At 46.1% G+C, this 16,273-nt stretch overlaps 1 protein-coding gene across 2 annotated transcripts in view; it reads left to right on the top strand.

The window, feature by feature from the left end:
- Window positions 1-2,440: 2,440 nt before the first annotated feature.
- LOC111872595 (probable serine/threonine-protein kinase dyrk2) overlaps window positions 2,441-16,273 on the top strand; it is a 94,292-nt gene continuing 80,459 nt past the window's right edge. The window contains exon 1 of one of the 2 annotated variants that reach the window (XM_023866662.2): window positions 2,441-2,768. The gene's annotated coding sequence lies outside the window, so the exon portion shown is untranslated. The remainder of the gene's footprint in view (window positions 2,769-16,273) is intronic. The other variant, XM_023866661.2, reaches the window with a different exon arrangement.

Genomic DNA, 16,273 nt, shown 5'->3' with positions numbered 1-16,273 from the left:
CTTCATATGAGGGCAATGAATACCACAGAATTCTTTCATCCTTGAGTTGGCCACGCCCTGCGGACAGCTGGGAGCTCGTCCTTGCGTAGGCCCGCTGTCCGTGGGAACTCTGTCTACGGTTGCTAAGAACTAAGCTTCTTGCTGAACAGGTCGAGGAAAACATTTCTTTGGCCACTTCTCTGAGTTCTTTGCTCGGAGAATGGCCTGCATGATCGGAAATTCCATCTGCGAACTCATGAATAGTTTTCAGCTAAATTCTGTATTACAGGCTTAACAATAAAGTTCTTCGGGCGAAGGTAATTTTTGCTGTATCGGTCAAATATAACATTTCTTCACATGACGTAACTAACGAACTTCGTGGAGCTGAACCCTTCTTGAGAAGCAGACAATTGCGCGGTTACTCGAGAACTTCTCAAAGTTTTATGGAACCCGATGGTTCATTACCGTGTTCACAAGAGCCTTCCACTGGTTTCTATCCTGAGCCAGTCCATATCCTATCCTGTCTCTGTGAGATCCTTTTTAATATCGTCCACCCACCTACTTCTTGGTCTTCCCAGTGGTCTCTTTCCCACCAGTATCCTATATGCATTCCTCTTCCCCATTCGTGCTACATTCCCTGCCCTTCTCATCCTAATCATTGATCATTCTAATTATCTTCACATGACGTAGAGGTCTCTAAAACTGGATGAGTGAAGAAACTTTTGGTACGTTACATGGATACACGTCTCGTTAGAGTCGGTATCTTTCCTCACCCTTGAAGTTCTGAAGGGCGGTGGTGCAACGCCGCATATCTCGGAGACAGCCTGACGTTTCGGAAAATTATATCGCCTCCATCTTCGGTGTCGAAGAGTAAACGAAGGAACCGCAAGTGGAAATAGTTTCTTACTTGGCTTACTGTTGGAAACTGAAGATGAAAGCCACAAATTCCTCCGAAACGTCGGACTGTCTCTGAGCTGAATGGCATTACAACTCCGCTTCACTTCATGTATAATTTTATTTGAAGCATTTTGGCAGTTACGAGTATTTGAACAAACAAAATTAGCTCAGATTAAAAAAAACTTACAAGCTCTGCTTTATAACTACTCGGTCTGAGGCTGGACACCTGACGGATCGAGGTTTGATTCCCGGTAGAGACGAGAGATTTTGTTTCATCTCCATAGGACACAGATCAGCAGTGGGGCCCATCCACCCAGCCCCGTATACAGTGGGCACCGTGGGTAAGGCGGCACGGCGTGAAGCTAACCACTCACCTCCATCTAGTGCTGAGGTCAAGAATGCGTAGAGCTCGGTCTCCAGTGCCCCCTACGTTTTCACAAATGCCCAATGATAAGTGCCTGTACTTCTATCCTACTGCATAGATTTCTAGTCCCTAGATCTGATGCTGTTGTTACCCTTATCCTATTTCTATGAAAAGGTCGTCACTTGTTGCAGATTCTGTCTACATTGAAACTGCGAAATATAACCTCAAAGTCTCGCGCTTCCTGCAACAATAACAATAAATTTATCGTACTGCCGGTGGCTTAACTGCTTTTATAAATGGCGGCAAACATATGAAATCTTATTTTTTGCACATTAGATAATTTCAGAAATTCCTGGAGTCAGGAAACTTACTGATCTATCCCGGAAAATGTAGTTATATAGTCATGAATATTGTAGTCGGTTCAAGTATTCGGCTGGGATTCCTTACTGACATGCGCAGTGCAACGAGTCGTCACGGCTAGACATGAGCGTGTTTTCGCAGTTACAACTCTATTCTTGTGAGGTTATGTAACACTAAGTGAACCGAAACATGTGAAACGTCATACATACCATTGCAATTGTTTAAAGTAACACGAAAAAGAATGCTGTAATATTTATGAAGAGCCGATTCGTTACATGACAGCCTTTCCTTCATAAGATGATTGCCTGACGCAAGAAGTGGGCATTATGCAAATTTCAGTTCAGTTTTCTTTATTTTTTTAAAGGATTTGTGCGGTGTCCCTTTCCCCCCTTGAATTATGGGCGTAGGGCGGGTAGTTTGTTGTCGAGTGCAATAGAAAGCCAGATATATAGATATTATCGTGAAACGAAAGTGATGGAAGTAGTCGGTAAGGTTCGTGAGCATTTTTGTTAACAATGGCATCAATTGACAGTTATACTTTACCCTTCACAATACGGACAAGAACTTTGTATATTGTTTCTCTTAGTCACGAAACTGATATTGACGTGTCGTGTTTTACCAGTCCAGTTCTTTTTGTCGATAGCTCACATCGATAAAGGTAATTTACAATAAATAGCTTGTCAATTACTTCTGTCAGTATCACGTAATGTTTGTTAAAACTCGTCGTTCGAAACTTGGAGCGCCACATTTCTTCTTCTTCTCCTCCTCCTCCTGCTCCTCACGGGATTTAGTATATCAATTTCTAGTACGATAGCGCCACTATTCGTCAGACCAGATTGCGCATGCGTTGCACCCACAGACCTGAAAGGGGCTACAGCGGCAAAAGCTATGTTTAGTCGGCTGTTTGCTTCAGTGTGTTTAAGGTTAAGGCTGATGTTGAGGAATGGTTGATACACGTGTTATATGTTTTCTAGATAAACTTGTAATGCAGTGTTACCAAAGCGTGATGTCGTGAATGTGAGAATATTATTCTGCCGTAATGTTGCATTGTGGTTGAAAAGTGTCCCAAGTTGAGAGACAAAGATATTGTGCTCCAGTAGCTTCTGTTTGCACTGGCCGATGACATACGTGAATTAACAGCGCTTGTTTTCAGGACCGAGTGCGTGAGGTAAGTGATATGCTGCATCTGTAATTTAATGTATGGGTGGGTAATGCAGGCCTTGACAAACCGGGCGCAACGGTCGGAAGAGGTTATACAACTTAGGCGCAAAATGGATCCCAACTGCTGGGGGGTGCCCTTGTTCACTGCCGACAGAGGAGTGAAACAAGTTACGGTATGTACTCGGACCATGAAAAATTGAGGCTTATTCGCCATATTTTGTTTAATGATCTAGAAAACTTAAGGGCTCAAAAAAAACGTATGTCTTGTAAAACAATGTTGACTTTTTCCCCCTCGCAGTTTTTCTTCGAAACATGTTTCGCGAGTCTCGATCGAGGTGTTAGCAGAAACGCATGTAAGGCCTTCATGTAAAATGTTTATTTGTCCGATTGTAACCAGAATAGGAATGTGTTAAATTTCGAATGCAACTTCCCCATTGTGAAATTCCATCAAAATCTGTTAGGCCGTTCTCCAGTTGTTGCACGCAGACAGATAAAATCGACGTGGCGAAACGAATTCGTCGCGAATTTGCCGTGAAGAGAGGCGTCATGTAATTTATAGGTGACCCGACCGCCCACAATGTGTCAAGTCCTGACGTAGCGCATTCTCTTTTCAAGCTATTGCATGGCTCATAGAATGCTTATGCACTGACTTTGCAGCAACCATCTTGAATGAATCTCAGTATCGTGGGCGCTTCTGAAGTGCCGTAGTCCACAGACATTTTTATGGTAAACGCTGAAGTCGAAAATATACATCATTCATGTTTTATCGGGATTAACCCATAGAGCTGAGCGCTAACTATATATACCACCTGATTATCTTAAAAAGAACTCTGCAATATTCTCACACAGTGTATGTTTCGTATAAAGAGATTTCCCCAAACAGCAGTAACCGGCTGGCCTTTGAAATACAGACACGATGTTGTCTGTGAGGTGGAAACTGGATATGTAGTTGCTGTTTAGACGAACTTCGTGCCTCGAAGGGTTAAGGTGTGAGGAAGGGGAGAATAATGTTGAGACGTATGTTAGAGGAATTGGTTCTGAAGTGGATTAAAATGGCTCCTGTAAGTGCGTAGGTAAATGTTCAGGTTCCGTAATGGCAAGTGCTGTGTTGACCAACTTGTCAGCAAGCCCATGGGCAGACCTGCAGCAGCAACTACAGGGCCCATAAAAGGGCAGAGTTCCCGTGATGGCAAGGAGGGAAAGCTCCACGTATTCCGATCCTCTGAAGAAGATAGCCCAGGCTGTCTTAGGTTCGCACGTGGACACTGAATTAGAGTTGTGGCGGAAAGAAGTTAGGGCCCTCGTATCGGGGTTAGAACTCACGACCGTCCAGTTCACTGTGCCCTGAAACACACGAGACGAGAGTGCGTGACGTGGACGCCTGGCTCCAGTGGCGGGCTGTTCTGAACTTTGTAATGAATCTCCAGGTTCCATAAAATGTGGGGAATTCTTGACTAGCTGAGCGACTGGTAACTGTTCCAAGGAATTAGCTACACAGTGTTTCTAGCGATGATAGGGCCCCACATTACTTCGAAAAATTATATCCAAGCGGCCCCAAAATAAGATTTAATTGCCCGTGTCTGCCGTAAGCAGCTACAGACGGACAATGCGAAGTGTGCTCGCTGCCCTGTGGCGGAGTCCGTTCGCTTGCACAAACACTCGCGCGGGCGGGCGCCGAACATGGCCTTTCCCCGAACTGTTTGCGCAGGTGTGGGGGCTTGCCGGCCTGCTCTCCGGGACTAAGCCTGCAGGCACTGCCTCACCTCAGCCAGCGGAGCAGAGTGCCGACCGGGTGCTCGAGGAATGGAGAAACTAAAATCTCGTTAAGCGAGCGGCTTGGTGACGTTGTCTGGACTTGCATTCGGTTCATGCCCGGTTCGATTCTCGGCCGTTCTGAACGAGGTCCTTCGTGTTTTTTTTTTTTTTTTTTTTCACTTCCTCCAAGCAGATGCCAGGATAATGCCTCTGCTTGGCCACCAGCGCCTCCTTTCCACTCCTTTCCAATTCATTATTCACAGTTCATCTTACAATTCGGCCCCCAGGGGGCGCCAAGTTCTCAGTATGAACTCTTCTTTCTACTGGTTTCTTGATTGGCTTATTCTTCGACCCTAAACATGGAGGCGTTATATCCCAGAAGGCAGGGAGCCGCTTGTTAAAATATGACCTGCTTCAAGTCAGTAAGTTTTCACGTTGGCGCTTTCGGAAGAGTGGCTGTAAAGCTACAATTTATGTTCTTGCTGTCACCGTACAGTCTGGTAGGGACCTGCAACAGTGTGCGGAGCTGCGCTTCTCACTGACCGGCAGAGATGGGGGCTCCAGTAAATTTGTGTGTTATTCTAGGGGTTTCGGGTATCAAAAATTTAAGAACCCCTTGTAATGTAATGAGTGTCAAAGAACTCGTAAGCTAAACTGAAGCTAACAGTTGCTCAGCTACCCCATAAATTTCCCGCGAACCAGTATATCCATTGCCGCATTTGCCGTCCACTGGATATTATCCTGAGTCAAATTAAAATCGAATTTCGTATCTTGTGTGCTTGAGGGGGGGGAGGAGGAATTTGCATCGCTGTCGGCGTCTGGTCTGTGTAGCGTCGAGTGGAAGGAAGAGAACTGATTAATGATGAATTTGGAAGGGTCTGGGAAGAAACTGTTGCGACCTAACAGGGTACTGCGTGTCATTTTGCTAGAGGAACAGGAAAATCACCGAAGATTCACGATAGCCGGTGACTCGGCTGACATTCGAACCGAGCATCTCTCGAATACAGGGCCAGAGGATTACTCTTGCCCTCCGTGAGCGCAGCCCTGATCACGCAGCACATTATCACAACATCAGTCCTTACGTTGGGGGCTTCATCTCTCGCCTTTCAGTGGGCAGGCGCCAAGCGGCGCGTGTTGTATTGCCCGGTGGCTCATCACCATCCCTACAAAATCCTGCCATTGTACACAGTGTCTAACGAAACGAAGCACATACGAGGGAGAGTCAGTAAACTGGTCACAAATGGATATAAGACGTAAAACGTGATATTCCTGGTAGGAAAAAATATATTTCTCGACATATACTCCACCAACATTGCTACACTTGTCCCGTCGCTTTACCAGTTCGTCGAAACCCGCAGCATAGAAGTCTTTTGATTGTTGTCTTAGCCCCTTGCGCACATGGTGGAGCATCAACTGAGACTTTCGAACATAATTGAGAGAATTTCTCGACCTAGTTGTGAACCGCTTTACACGACGAACACTTCTCCCCCCCCCCACAAACAGAAAACATTTCTTCATTAATATATTTCACATTTAGTCATTTTGCCCACAAAATTGCGCAAAAGAACGCTCATTTTCGGTAGTACAAATCTCAGGCACGGCCGCCATTTTGACTACTAAAACCAGCCTCTGAACATTCGCATGCGCGTCTGCTACCTAGACTGTCATGAAGCTTGACTGTGCTGCTACCTAGTGATGCACATAGAAGGCCTGTTACATCCATTACAGCTGTTTTACATCTGTCTGTGACCTGTTTACTGACTCCCTCGTAGCTTTGCACCTGCGCCGTGGTCTGATCCGGTCACCCTGCTCGCGACCGTGTGATGTAACATGTGAGTTCTGAAACTGTTGCGTCTGGTGGCAGGAAGTCGCAGGTGCGGGCGCTGCTAACTTGTTGCAACGGCTCGCAAGGTCAGTCGCGCCGCGCCGACAAGTGCGGCCTTAACGTGGTCAGGTGAGCACAGCATCAGCTGCTGAGGTTATGTGGCTGTACCTGTCGGATAAGGACGAACGTGAGAGGAAATGGTCGTGATCTATTTCAAGGTTTATTTAACGACGTTCAGACAACTCGTTGAATAGCACCAAGCATTAAGATCGACGGATAAAGACGAATGTTTGAGGAAGTGGCCCTAGCCTATTTTAATGTATGATTCCACAAGTTCATTTAACTACTCTTGCCCGTGCATGCTATAAGCCTGTAGCGTCGATCGTGTGGATGTGAAGGGAAGCGCTCTTCGCCTAGTTTGAGGTATTATCGCAGAATTTTACTGGAGGACTGAGTAAAACTCAGCAAGGTTAGGCAGTACCGGTGTTGAGATTCGAACCCGAAACCTTCAAATGCTAGGCAGGAGTGACAGCCACTCTACCTCTGAGCCAGTCCGCAAAATACACCAGGATAGCCTGTTGAACGTCGAACCAAGCACTCCCTGAATGCGTCACCTCTGTGTTGACGCGGCCATTCCATCTGAAACAGGTTTGAGGGTTCGCTCCAACAGAAACTGACGTAGGAAGTTGGCAACCAGAACCACTCGGCTCCACGATTTGATAGTGGTACACTTACTCTCTAGGTAAGTCCCTTAGACTAATTTCTTGTTATGAAACATGTTCTGTCATGTGAAACGTAAGTCTTGTGTGACTTTAGACAGAGTTTTGGGTTGGGTATTGAATTTATTGACCACTTTAACTCAGGATTCATGGCTACACTTAAAGCGCCATTGCTGATCTCCATACTTTACAGATCATGACAGCACGTGCTAAGTCTTTTCTCTAGTAGTTACCTGGTAACGGCGTCTAACAATGTTTATTCCGTTGTTTCCTTGCTCAAGTCCTCTCTAAACGGCGGCTCCCTTCCAACTGCCTGTTTTTCAAAGTCAGAGTCAGTCACATTGCGATTGACGGTCAGTCAGTCAGTAAGTCTTGGTGTCAAGCCCCATCTGGGGCTCATGACCAGATAGTTATTACTGTTTGACAGTTACGGTCTTGTTTCTGTGGGGCGCCCTTTCTGACGAGAGGACGGGTCTGTCTTTTGTATATGCTGCTGGTGCTTGTCAGTGCAGTCTTTCTTCGGTCCGAGTCCCTTGGGACTTGCAACCACATTTTACTCTCTCAAATTTGAGACTTCCCTTTTCGTGGCCTCTTGCAACTCGTAGGGTCACGGTGTTCTTGTCCAAGACCAATTCACATTGCGACTGACGGTCAGTCAGTTAGTCAGTCTGTAAGTCTGGGGCTCAAGACCAGATATTTATTACTGTTTGGCATTTGCGGTCTTGTTTTTGTGGGGCGCCCTCTCTGACGAGAGGACGGGTCTGCCTTTTGTATATGATGCTGGCTCTTGCCAGTGCAGTCTTTCTCGGGTCTGAGTCCCTTGGAACTCTCGACCGTATTTTACTGTCTCAAATTTGAGACTTCCCTTTTCGTGGCCTCCTACGTCTCACAGGGTCACGGTGGAGGGATTCGACCCCGCCTCCACACAGGGGTGTGTTCTTGCTTCAGTCTTCGTTCTTATAACCCCTTTGCACGGACCGAATATAAAACACCGTTTCCAGCAGTACCTCTGTTGTTGCATGCGTATCAGTCGTTGCGGGGACGTGTTTACCGAACCGTTGCGTAGAGACGGCTCTACACTCTACAGTATTTTGAAATGTACTTCGTACTTTTGCCAATATGTACGGTAGCCACGGCTGTTGAAGCGATCTGCGAATGTTGCCGGAGACTGGAATGCCCATTCTCAATCTTCGTATCAAATTACATGAGTAGACTGTAATTTCTTAATCCAGATGTGTTTCTTTCTTTGAAATATCAGCTGCTGTCTACTGCGATATTGACAGGGAAAACGGCCATGCCCCGGGCGAAGAACGGGTACTTCTGCCTCTGTATAATTCCTCAACAATATGGAATTATCTTCGCAGTGGCTCCCTGTTCACATGGGGTTTTACTGAGAAAAGGAACGCTACAGCATGAGGTCCTTTTCTAACGCGCAGTTCAAGGATAAAGAAATAAAGAACGTCACGATTCAGTTATTTGCTTGTCTGTTGACACTGATGACGTCACATGACAGTGTACAGAGGCTCATCTGATTGTTGTAAGAAGTGGCTCCCGCTTGTCGTGAGGAGACGGGACCCGGCAAACAAATGAAATGTATGGCCGCTAGCTCAAACTACCTGTTAACTTCTGAAAACAAAGCGGTAACTATGTGTACCACTTCCTTCAACATTGAAGGACTTTGCATTCTGCTCACACGGTGTATTTATGTGTTCCGTATGGTTCTCACAGTAACCAGCGATTATTTCCCCAAAACAGCATTAACCGGCTGGTCTCTGTAGCGGAGACGTAATGTGTTTCCTGTGAGGTACGAACTGGGTTCATATATAGTATTTAGAGAAACTTGGAACTCATTGGTAATCGAACCTGCGACCTTCCGGCTTGTAGCGGGAAGGTGCCGCAACTACGCTACCTCGTGCCCCTCCGTCGTTAAGAGAGTCAACTTAAAAAAACATTGTCATTTCCATCGTCTGGCCCTATCTGAAGATTTCTTTAGTGTTTTCCAGCAGTTTTGAAATCCGGGAGCTCTGAACAAGGTGTTCTTATGTCGTTCTTATAACGAGTTAACTGTGACGTCAAGTACAAAGTAAAAGAAATTGCTTTAAACTTCTCTATCGTGTGCATGGCGGTTTCGTCATTCCGTTCGTAGTCAAATGTATCGTGACGTGTAGACCCATTTCCAAGTAACAGCTATGTAAACAAGCGACTAACAGCGGTTGCTAGGGAACAGCTCTGTGAACACGTTTCCCCGGCAACGAGAGAACACGGAATAATTTAAGACGTTTTCTATGCGGTCCGTGCCGGGGCTATATAACGAGGACTAGTAAAAGGCTTAGATCCGTAATGACTTCTGCTAGTCCCGCCTGGTAATTTGCGGCAGACACTCATCTAATGAAATTGCAGCGCCTGCAAAACAAGGTTCTCCACACCATTGGCAATTTTCCAAGGCGCACACCGGTCCGCGATTGCACATGTCATTTAAAATCCCGTACGTATATGACTGTATAACAAAATTATGCAGGAAACAAGCAGAAGTCATACAAAATCATGATAATGAGAATGTTCGCAACATCGGACAAGGCGAAGCCCGACACATAAAGTAGAAGAGGCTTAAACTTGGCGGCGGGCAGGCATACGACCGTCCAAGTGACTAGGCTACTACTAGAAATAGGACAAAATCTGCTGTACTGAGCCTGGATTGACAGAGGCCCTGTATATATTGTACATAGAAACAGGAATTAAGATTAAATTTGTAAATATATGTAAATACTGACAGTGGACTTACTAATACGGACTATGACTGACAAATGACAGACCCGACCTCTCGTCAGAGAAGGCGCCCCAAATGAACAGGACAGTAACTTTCATATAAGGAAAAAATAAAAAGAAAAAATCGACACCAAGACAGACAGACAGACTGACCGCCAGTCTTAATGTGACTTTGACTTTGCTTGAACTTCGCGGCGGTCAAGCTTACGACCGTTCAAGTGACTTGGCTGCCGTTGTAGCATGATCTGCTTTGCAAAGCCTGGACTGACAGAGGACTTGTGTGTAATGCACACACGTGTGATACGTACACTTGACGAGACCACGCGTATACATAAGAGGCAGGATGTTGCATAAGGACCGCAGGGGTTCAGTTGCAAAAAAGAAATATCTGCCTGTGATCCTCGAGGGGCTTGGCGGTAAACCCTGAAACTTGAAAGCGAGAAAAGCGTCCCCGGACCTGAAGGGGCTTCTTTCAACAATATTAAAATTCGTATAAAGAAATACAGGGGAGAGTGCGGATTGATTAACTAACTCAGAATAGTGTCAACTGGCGGGCTCTTGTGAACACTGTCATGAACGTTCGGGGTTACATAAACGCAGGGAAAGTTCATGGATGGGTGAACGACTATCACGTTCTTCGTAGGGCTCACGTAGCAGAAACACTGTAAATATAGACCTTATTCGGTATGTGTTTGTTTCTAATTTTGGACAGGGCACAGGCTATGCTGACAGGCGTTTCGCGATTTTTCTGAGTCCTTCCAAGGAAATGCGGGATAGTGCCTTGTTTAGGTCCTTTCTGATCTATCCGACGCTATGTTGTCTGGCAGTTGCCCCGTAGCCCGGGGAGTGGCTGAGGAGTGTTGCGTACAACACAAGGCAGCAGCATCTTCTGCTTGCCTTGTGCGCTCTTGTTTAAATACTGTGCCTTCAAGGATAAAGCATTCTGTATACAGCTTGGCGCCCACAGATGTGCCCAGAAATGTAACGTTGTCGCCTTCGCAGCGTCGGAGCCTCGCTAGCAGATGGAAATAAGTGCTAAGCTTTTACACTCCGGCCGCTTTATCCCCGGGAGGAGAGAAGTGGCCCCCTTTTGGTAACTGACTGAGCTGTCACGACGGTGGAACCTGAAGAAGGCAGAGAAAATCGGGGAACACACGAAGCAAACGGCGGTTACGTTACTTTTGAGTGTGGAAGTTATCTAGGGCCTGAGCAGTGCTCATTAGCCTGGGTTTCCGAGGGAAGGTTTAATTCACGTTAGCAGGTTTTGTGAACCATTGTAGACAAGGGCCGGAGAGTAATGTAGGGACGCCAGGGCAGGCCGTAGTGCTTGTGTGTCTAGGAGAGAGAAAATCACAGAGAGGAAGAGGCAGCGCAAGGGGTGCGTGGGGACGTACTGCATCCGGTTAGGGCTGTTGTGAACACGGTGATGAACCTTCGGGTTACGTCTGTAGTATCTGAGAACTATCAGCTTCTGAAGAATGATCCTTCTCCATAAGGTTTGTTTGTTCGTTTGTTTGTTATACCCCCTCCACATCTGTCTCCTGTGCCTCCCTGTGCTCTTCAGTCGTGCAACCATTTTCTTCACACGAATGTTGGTACAGATAATTTTCTCTAGGGCTGGTTTACCTAGGCCATTAGGCAGAAGCCTCCAGTGCTGTCCAGCAGATAAGGCCAAGCTGGCAAGGCTCTGAGGTGTCACGTGGCACGACTGGCTCCGTACTTCTCACTGAGTCTGTGTGTTTTCTTGAGGTGCAGTCATGGGGGCTGGCGGGGGAGCCAAGCACATGCCCCCCCCGGCATATAGACAAGAAAGAGATGTCGCAATAATGTCATGACGTAATTAGGATGAGATAAACTGCCTCGGTGCGGTTTTGTGGTGACGATGAACACCCGAGTTGCATGTCAGAGAGGGATGTTTCAAGTGGGTTTGTGCAAAGATTTGAGAGTTGGTTAGTCGCTTGGCTGGTTGGGTTGAACTTAACTCCCTGCATGGAACAGAGTCCTTCTGAAGCTAATAGTCGCATAGATAGTCTTGAAATTCCAGGCCTTTTATGGAACCCGAAGACTCCTTACCGTGTGGACGATACCATATCCTGAGCCAGACGAATCCAACTCACATCTGCTTCCACGTTGCGATCTCCCAACCACGAGCTTCTTCCCGCCAGAAATGTTTGTAGTGGCGCAGTTTGTGTTCCTAACTGCACTGGGCGTGTTGTAGTGCGGGTAAGGGATTTGGAAGGGAGCGGCCGTGACGTCCCGATTCTCCAGCAGGAAGGTGGAGCCATATGCCATGTCCCTTACTTCAGATTTTCGAGGTAATCTCCAAGGAGAATTTGAGATGCGGGTCACTGTGTAATGGCCGCTCTGTGATTGACTTGTACCTGATGCCTCATGAAGACAGAGTTTGATATTTTGAAAACAAATGTTTGCTATGTTCACGTTAAGCCTCTTACACACTACGCCACCACGGTCGCGCCACCAAGTAACTTTAAATGAAACTTTTCACACGTGGTGGCTATGGCTGGCGTCTCTGGAAGCGCTGCCAAGCCGGTGGCGGAAGGACGCGATTTTTCGAGCCACCAGCTTGGCAGCGCCACCACCTCAGCCCATTGTATTATATGAAGGTGTTCACACGAGACGCGACTGTGAGTGCGGCCAGACGTTTCTGCAGTGTGCCTTCACACTCAGCGCTAAAATGAGTGCCGAAGCGGAGCTATCGAACTGTGACACCGAAAGGTTCATAGTTGAAGTTCATTCAAGGATTGCGCTTTGGGATATGACCACTGAGGCATATTCAAACAGAGATTTGAAGAAGAAGAAGAAGAAGAAGAAGAAGAAGAAGAAGAAGAAGAAGAGGAGGAGTTCGGAGGAACTTGTGGACATTTTTATGAGTGAGTCAATTACTTCTCCCGGAACCCAAATACAGCTGTGACTCTGAAATTGATAATCTTTTCCAGGACTAAAAATATCAATGCAAAAAACATGTTCTTTTTAAATTTTGTATTTCTAAGGCTCTATTAGTTTCAATCAACAAATAAAGCTAATTAAAATTAACCTATAAGAAGGTCAAATGCTTTCTTACCTCTATGTGACCATGTGCTTTTCTTCCGGTGGTATGCTGTCTCTCATATTGGTGTCCACACCAGTCAGTTTTTCTTTCATACACTGTAGCAGCTCATCAAAAGATGCGATGCTCATGTGCGCAAAAATGAAACATTTGTCGGGATTCTGTCGGAAGGTCACTGTACAATGTGTAGAAAATACCTTTCCTTGATCGGTCTTTTAACATTGAGTGTACCCAAAATCTCCGTTTTATTACGGCGTTTACGCAAACGGGAGAACCACAAGATTAAAGCGCCTGCCTCTTCCAACTCCATTTTGAGACTGATCCATGACTAGTGGCGTATTTGGTGGCGAGAAGAAATATTCTCGCTGCCAGGAAAAGCGCCACCAAAAGTCGTGGTGGCGCCGTGTGTAAGAGGCCTTACAGTGACAGTATATCTGTTACTTCTCTCTTCCTCGTTGCGTCCAGACCGGCTCTGGGGCCCACCCACCGGGGACTTATCCCCCGGCGTAAAGCAACTGAAGTCTCCACCCTTTTCCGTGTAAGTCTCGAGGTTTGCTTTGTTTAACGAAACTTTGAGTAGCTCATACCGTATAGTGGCTAGTGAATACTGCAGCCCTTCGTTGTACCAGTATCCCTGTAACAGGCCGTGGAGGCCCATAGGGTTGTGACACGTCGAGGCTCCCACGTTTTCTGGACAGTTGGCTCGCAGATGATAAGATTGTCAGCCTTACGCGCCGGCCGCCCATTACCCACCAGGAAAATTCTTAGTACTCATTTCTGTTAGAGGCTGAGTCGACCCCCAGGGCCATAATGCGGCTGGAAGGATTAGGTCGAATGAAAAATCCAGTGACCTCATCGGGAATGGAATGCAATGTTTCACTTAGTATAAGACTACATTGCAACACGCGTTTCTGTGGTGATGCCCGTAATTTAGTCGCTGCATAAAGAATAACAGGGATTCCAGTTTCTCTCGTGATGCGGGTACTGAAGTTGTCCCCGACACTCGCTTTGTATGTAGCGGTCATGGTCTGCGCGCATAGTGTTCCGCCGGTATTATCCTTGGGGACTGAGGAAAGCCACGACGAACCTCAGAGTAACCAGTATCTCGGCCGATATTCGAACCAAGCGCCCTCAGAATTCGAGTTCAGAGCGTTACCGCTGCGCCAACCGGCTCGGTGTTCAGGGGTTAAGAAGGCGTGAACCCAGAGATAACATTCGGTACACCCCTGCAGCACGCACCAGGAGGGCCAGAAGTTGAGTAATGTTACGCGGGGCAGAAATAGGATTCCAAACACTGTGCCATGTTATTCACCTGTGTCATCATGAAGTGGGGGTCTCATCTCGTGTTATTGCTTCCTTGCACAAGAAACAGGTTTCTCCAGCCAACAGACCTCTTTCTCCCTCACACACACACACACACACACACAGCAGACCGCAGTGATAGCCGGAGTTGGTAAACCAAGGCAGTGGATTGGAAGTCATGAGTACCGTCTTCTTATGGACAAGTCAGTTCGTGATTCTTCACTTATTCTCATGCATCGGTATGGTTACGAACTGCCTAGCTTTTAAAAGCACGCACATATATGTAGCACCTCTTTTAACACACGAAAACTCTGCATCAGCACACAGTGTATTTGTGTGTTCCGTATGATTCTCACAGTAAACAGCATTAACCGGTTGGTCTTTGTAGCGGAGACGTAATGTGTTTCCTGTGAGGTACGGACTGAATTCTTATATATAAAGTTACTGCATTCTGCCCACACAGTGTATTTGTGTGTTCCATATGGTTCTCACAATAAACAGCGACTGTTTCCCCAAACAGCATTAACCGGTTGGTCTCTGTAGCGGAGACGTAATGTGTTTCCTGTGAGGTATGGACTGAATTCTTATATATAAAGTCTCTGCATTCTGCTCACACTCTGTATTTGTGTGTTCCGTATGGTTCTCACAATAAACAGCGATTATTTCCTTAAACAGTATTAACCGGTTGGTCTCTGTAGCGGAGACGTAATATGTTTCCTGTGAGGTACGGACTGTATTTACGTATATATAAAAAGGTAAAGTTGTCCCTGTGCGTAACTAAGCATTACTCCATGAAGACGTATGGAAGTGTGGTTGTATATAGATCCAATTATACTTGACCTCGGCATTAGTTAGAGGGGTCAGCATCACGCCCCGACCAGGGAAGGAGCCCACGGTATCCATTGCGTAGGAGGCTGGATATGGACGCTGAGGATGGATGTGAGAAGATTTTCGCTCCTATCGAGAATCGAATCCCATTTCTTTGCCTGTGCTGCCGTAGCCTAGTCACCATATTGACTGGATCTCTGTGACTGAGATGTAAGCGAATCCACGTGGGGGCACTGACACAGAGCTGGACGGTTCTGGTATCGGTTGTGTTCTCTGTGGAAGGTAGAAAGTCTCTCGTACTGAGAAGAGAAATTGAATAATTTAGACAATTAAATTTTAACAAGGAATATTAGAACAATGAGTCGAGTTCTGTTTTAGCCATTATTACTATGATCATCTCGCTATTGTCTGAATTATTATTTAATTAAGCATTCTTTCTAAGATTCTTATTTCGTGAATATCCTTAACCAGCAGGTTTTTGGCATGCTCTCAGCGAAAAGTTGCAGAGATTTGTGTACTAGATTCTTAATGTCTGCCATGTAGCAAAATCAAGAACTACTTAACGAATTTCGATTAGATTTGATATTGGGGTTTAGTCTAGTATTTGCCAAATACTCTAATGCTGATTAAAATCGGATAGCAATAACGGACACTTTATGTAAAGACCTACATGAATTTCTGCTGTCACCTAAGCATCTCAGGTGCTTCATATCGGTTTCTTTGAAGGTATAAATCTGTAAAAGGTGAAGTTGCTTTTCTCCTTACCTAAACCCATGAGCACGTAGGGAAGGCAGTGGTGGTATATATCCACGCATTCGTTTTGCTCTGCACCAAATGAAGGTGATGGTCCATTTATTTTACCCACTGTGGTCACTGAATAGGACAACGGGTGCACCCAGGGGCTGTTTGCCGGGAATCGAACTCCGATTCCTTGCTCATCCTGCCCATATCTCAGTCACCATACTGACTAAGCTATCCTGGCTAGAAACACAAACCCTCTTGTACTGTGATGTCCGCGTGCTTAGCGAAGGTGAAAGGAGTGTTAGCAGTTTTCATGAGAAATCTAACGTGAGGGAATTTTCTAAACGAAAGTTCTGTTAATTGCAATGTTTTGTGGTCATCAAACTGCAGTCAGTGCCTTGATTTTTTGCGGACACTGTAGTGGAACATCACGCAGGGAACTAACTCGGTGCCGTATCGGATTGGAAATGCGTTCTTGCAGCGGCAGTTTACAGAGAGAGAGAGAGAGA

This window comes from Cryptotermes secundus, unplaced genomic scaffold (assembly GCF_002891405.2).
Source record: "Cryptotermes secundus unplaced genomic scaffold, Csec_1.0 scaffold1928, whole genome shotgun sequence".
NCBI classification, from domain to species: Eukaryota; Metazoa; Arthropoda; class Insecta; order Blattodea; family Kalotermitidae; genus Cryptotermes; species Cryptotermes secundus.
The sequence above is the reverse complement of the archived record's forward strand: the minus strand, read 5'-3'. Positions and strand labels throughout refer to the sequence as shown.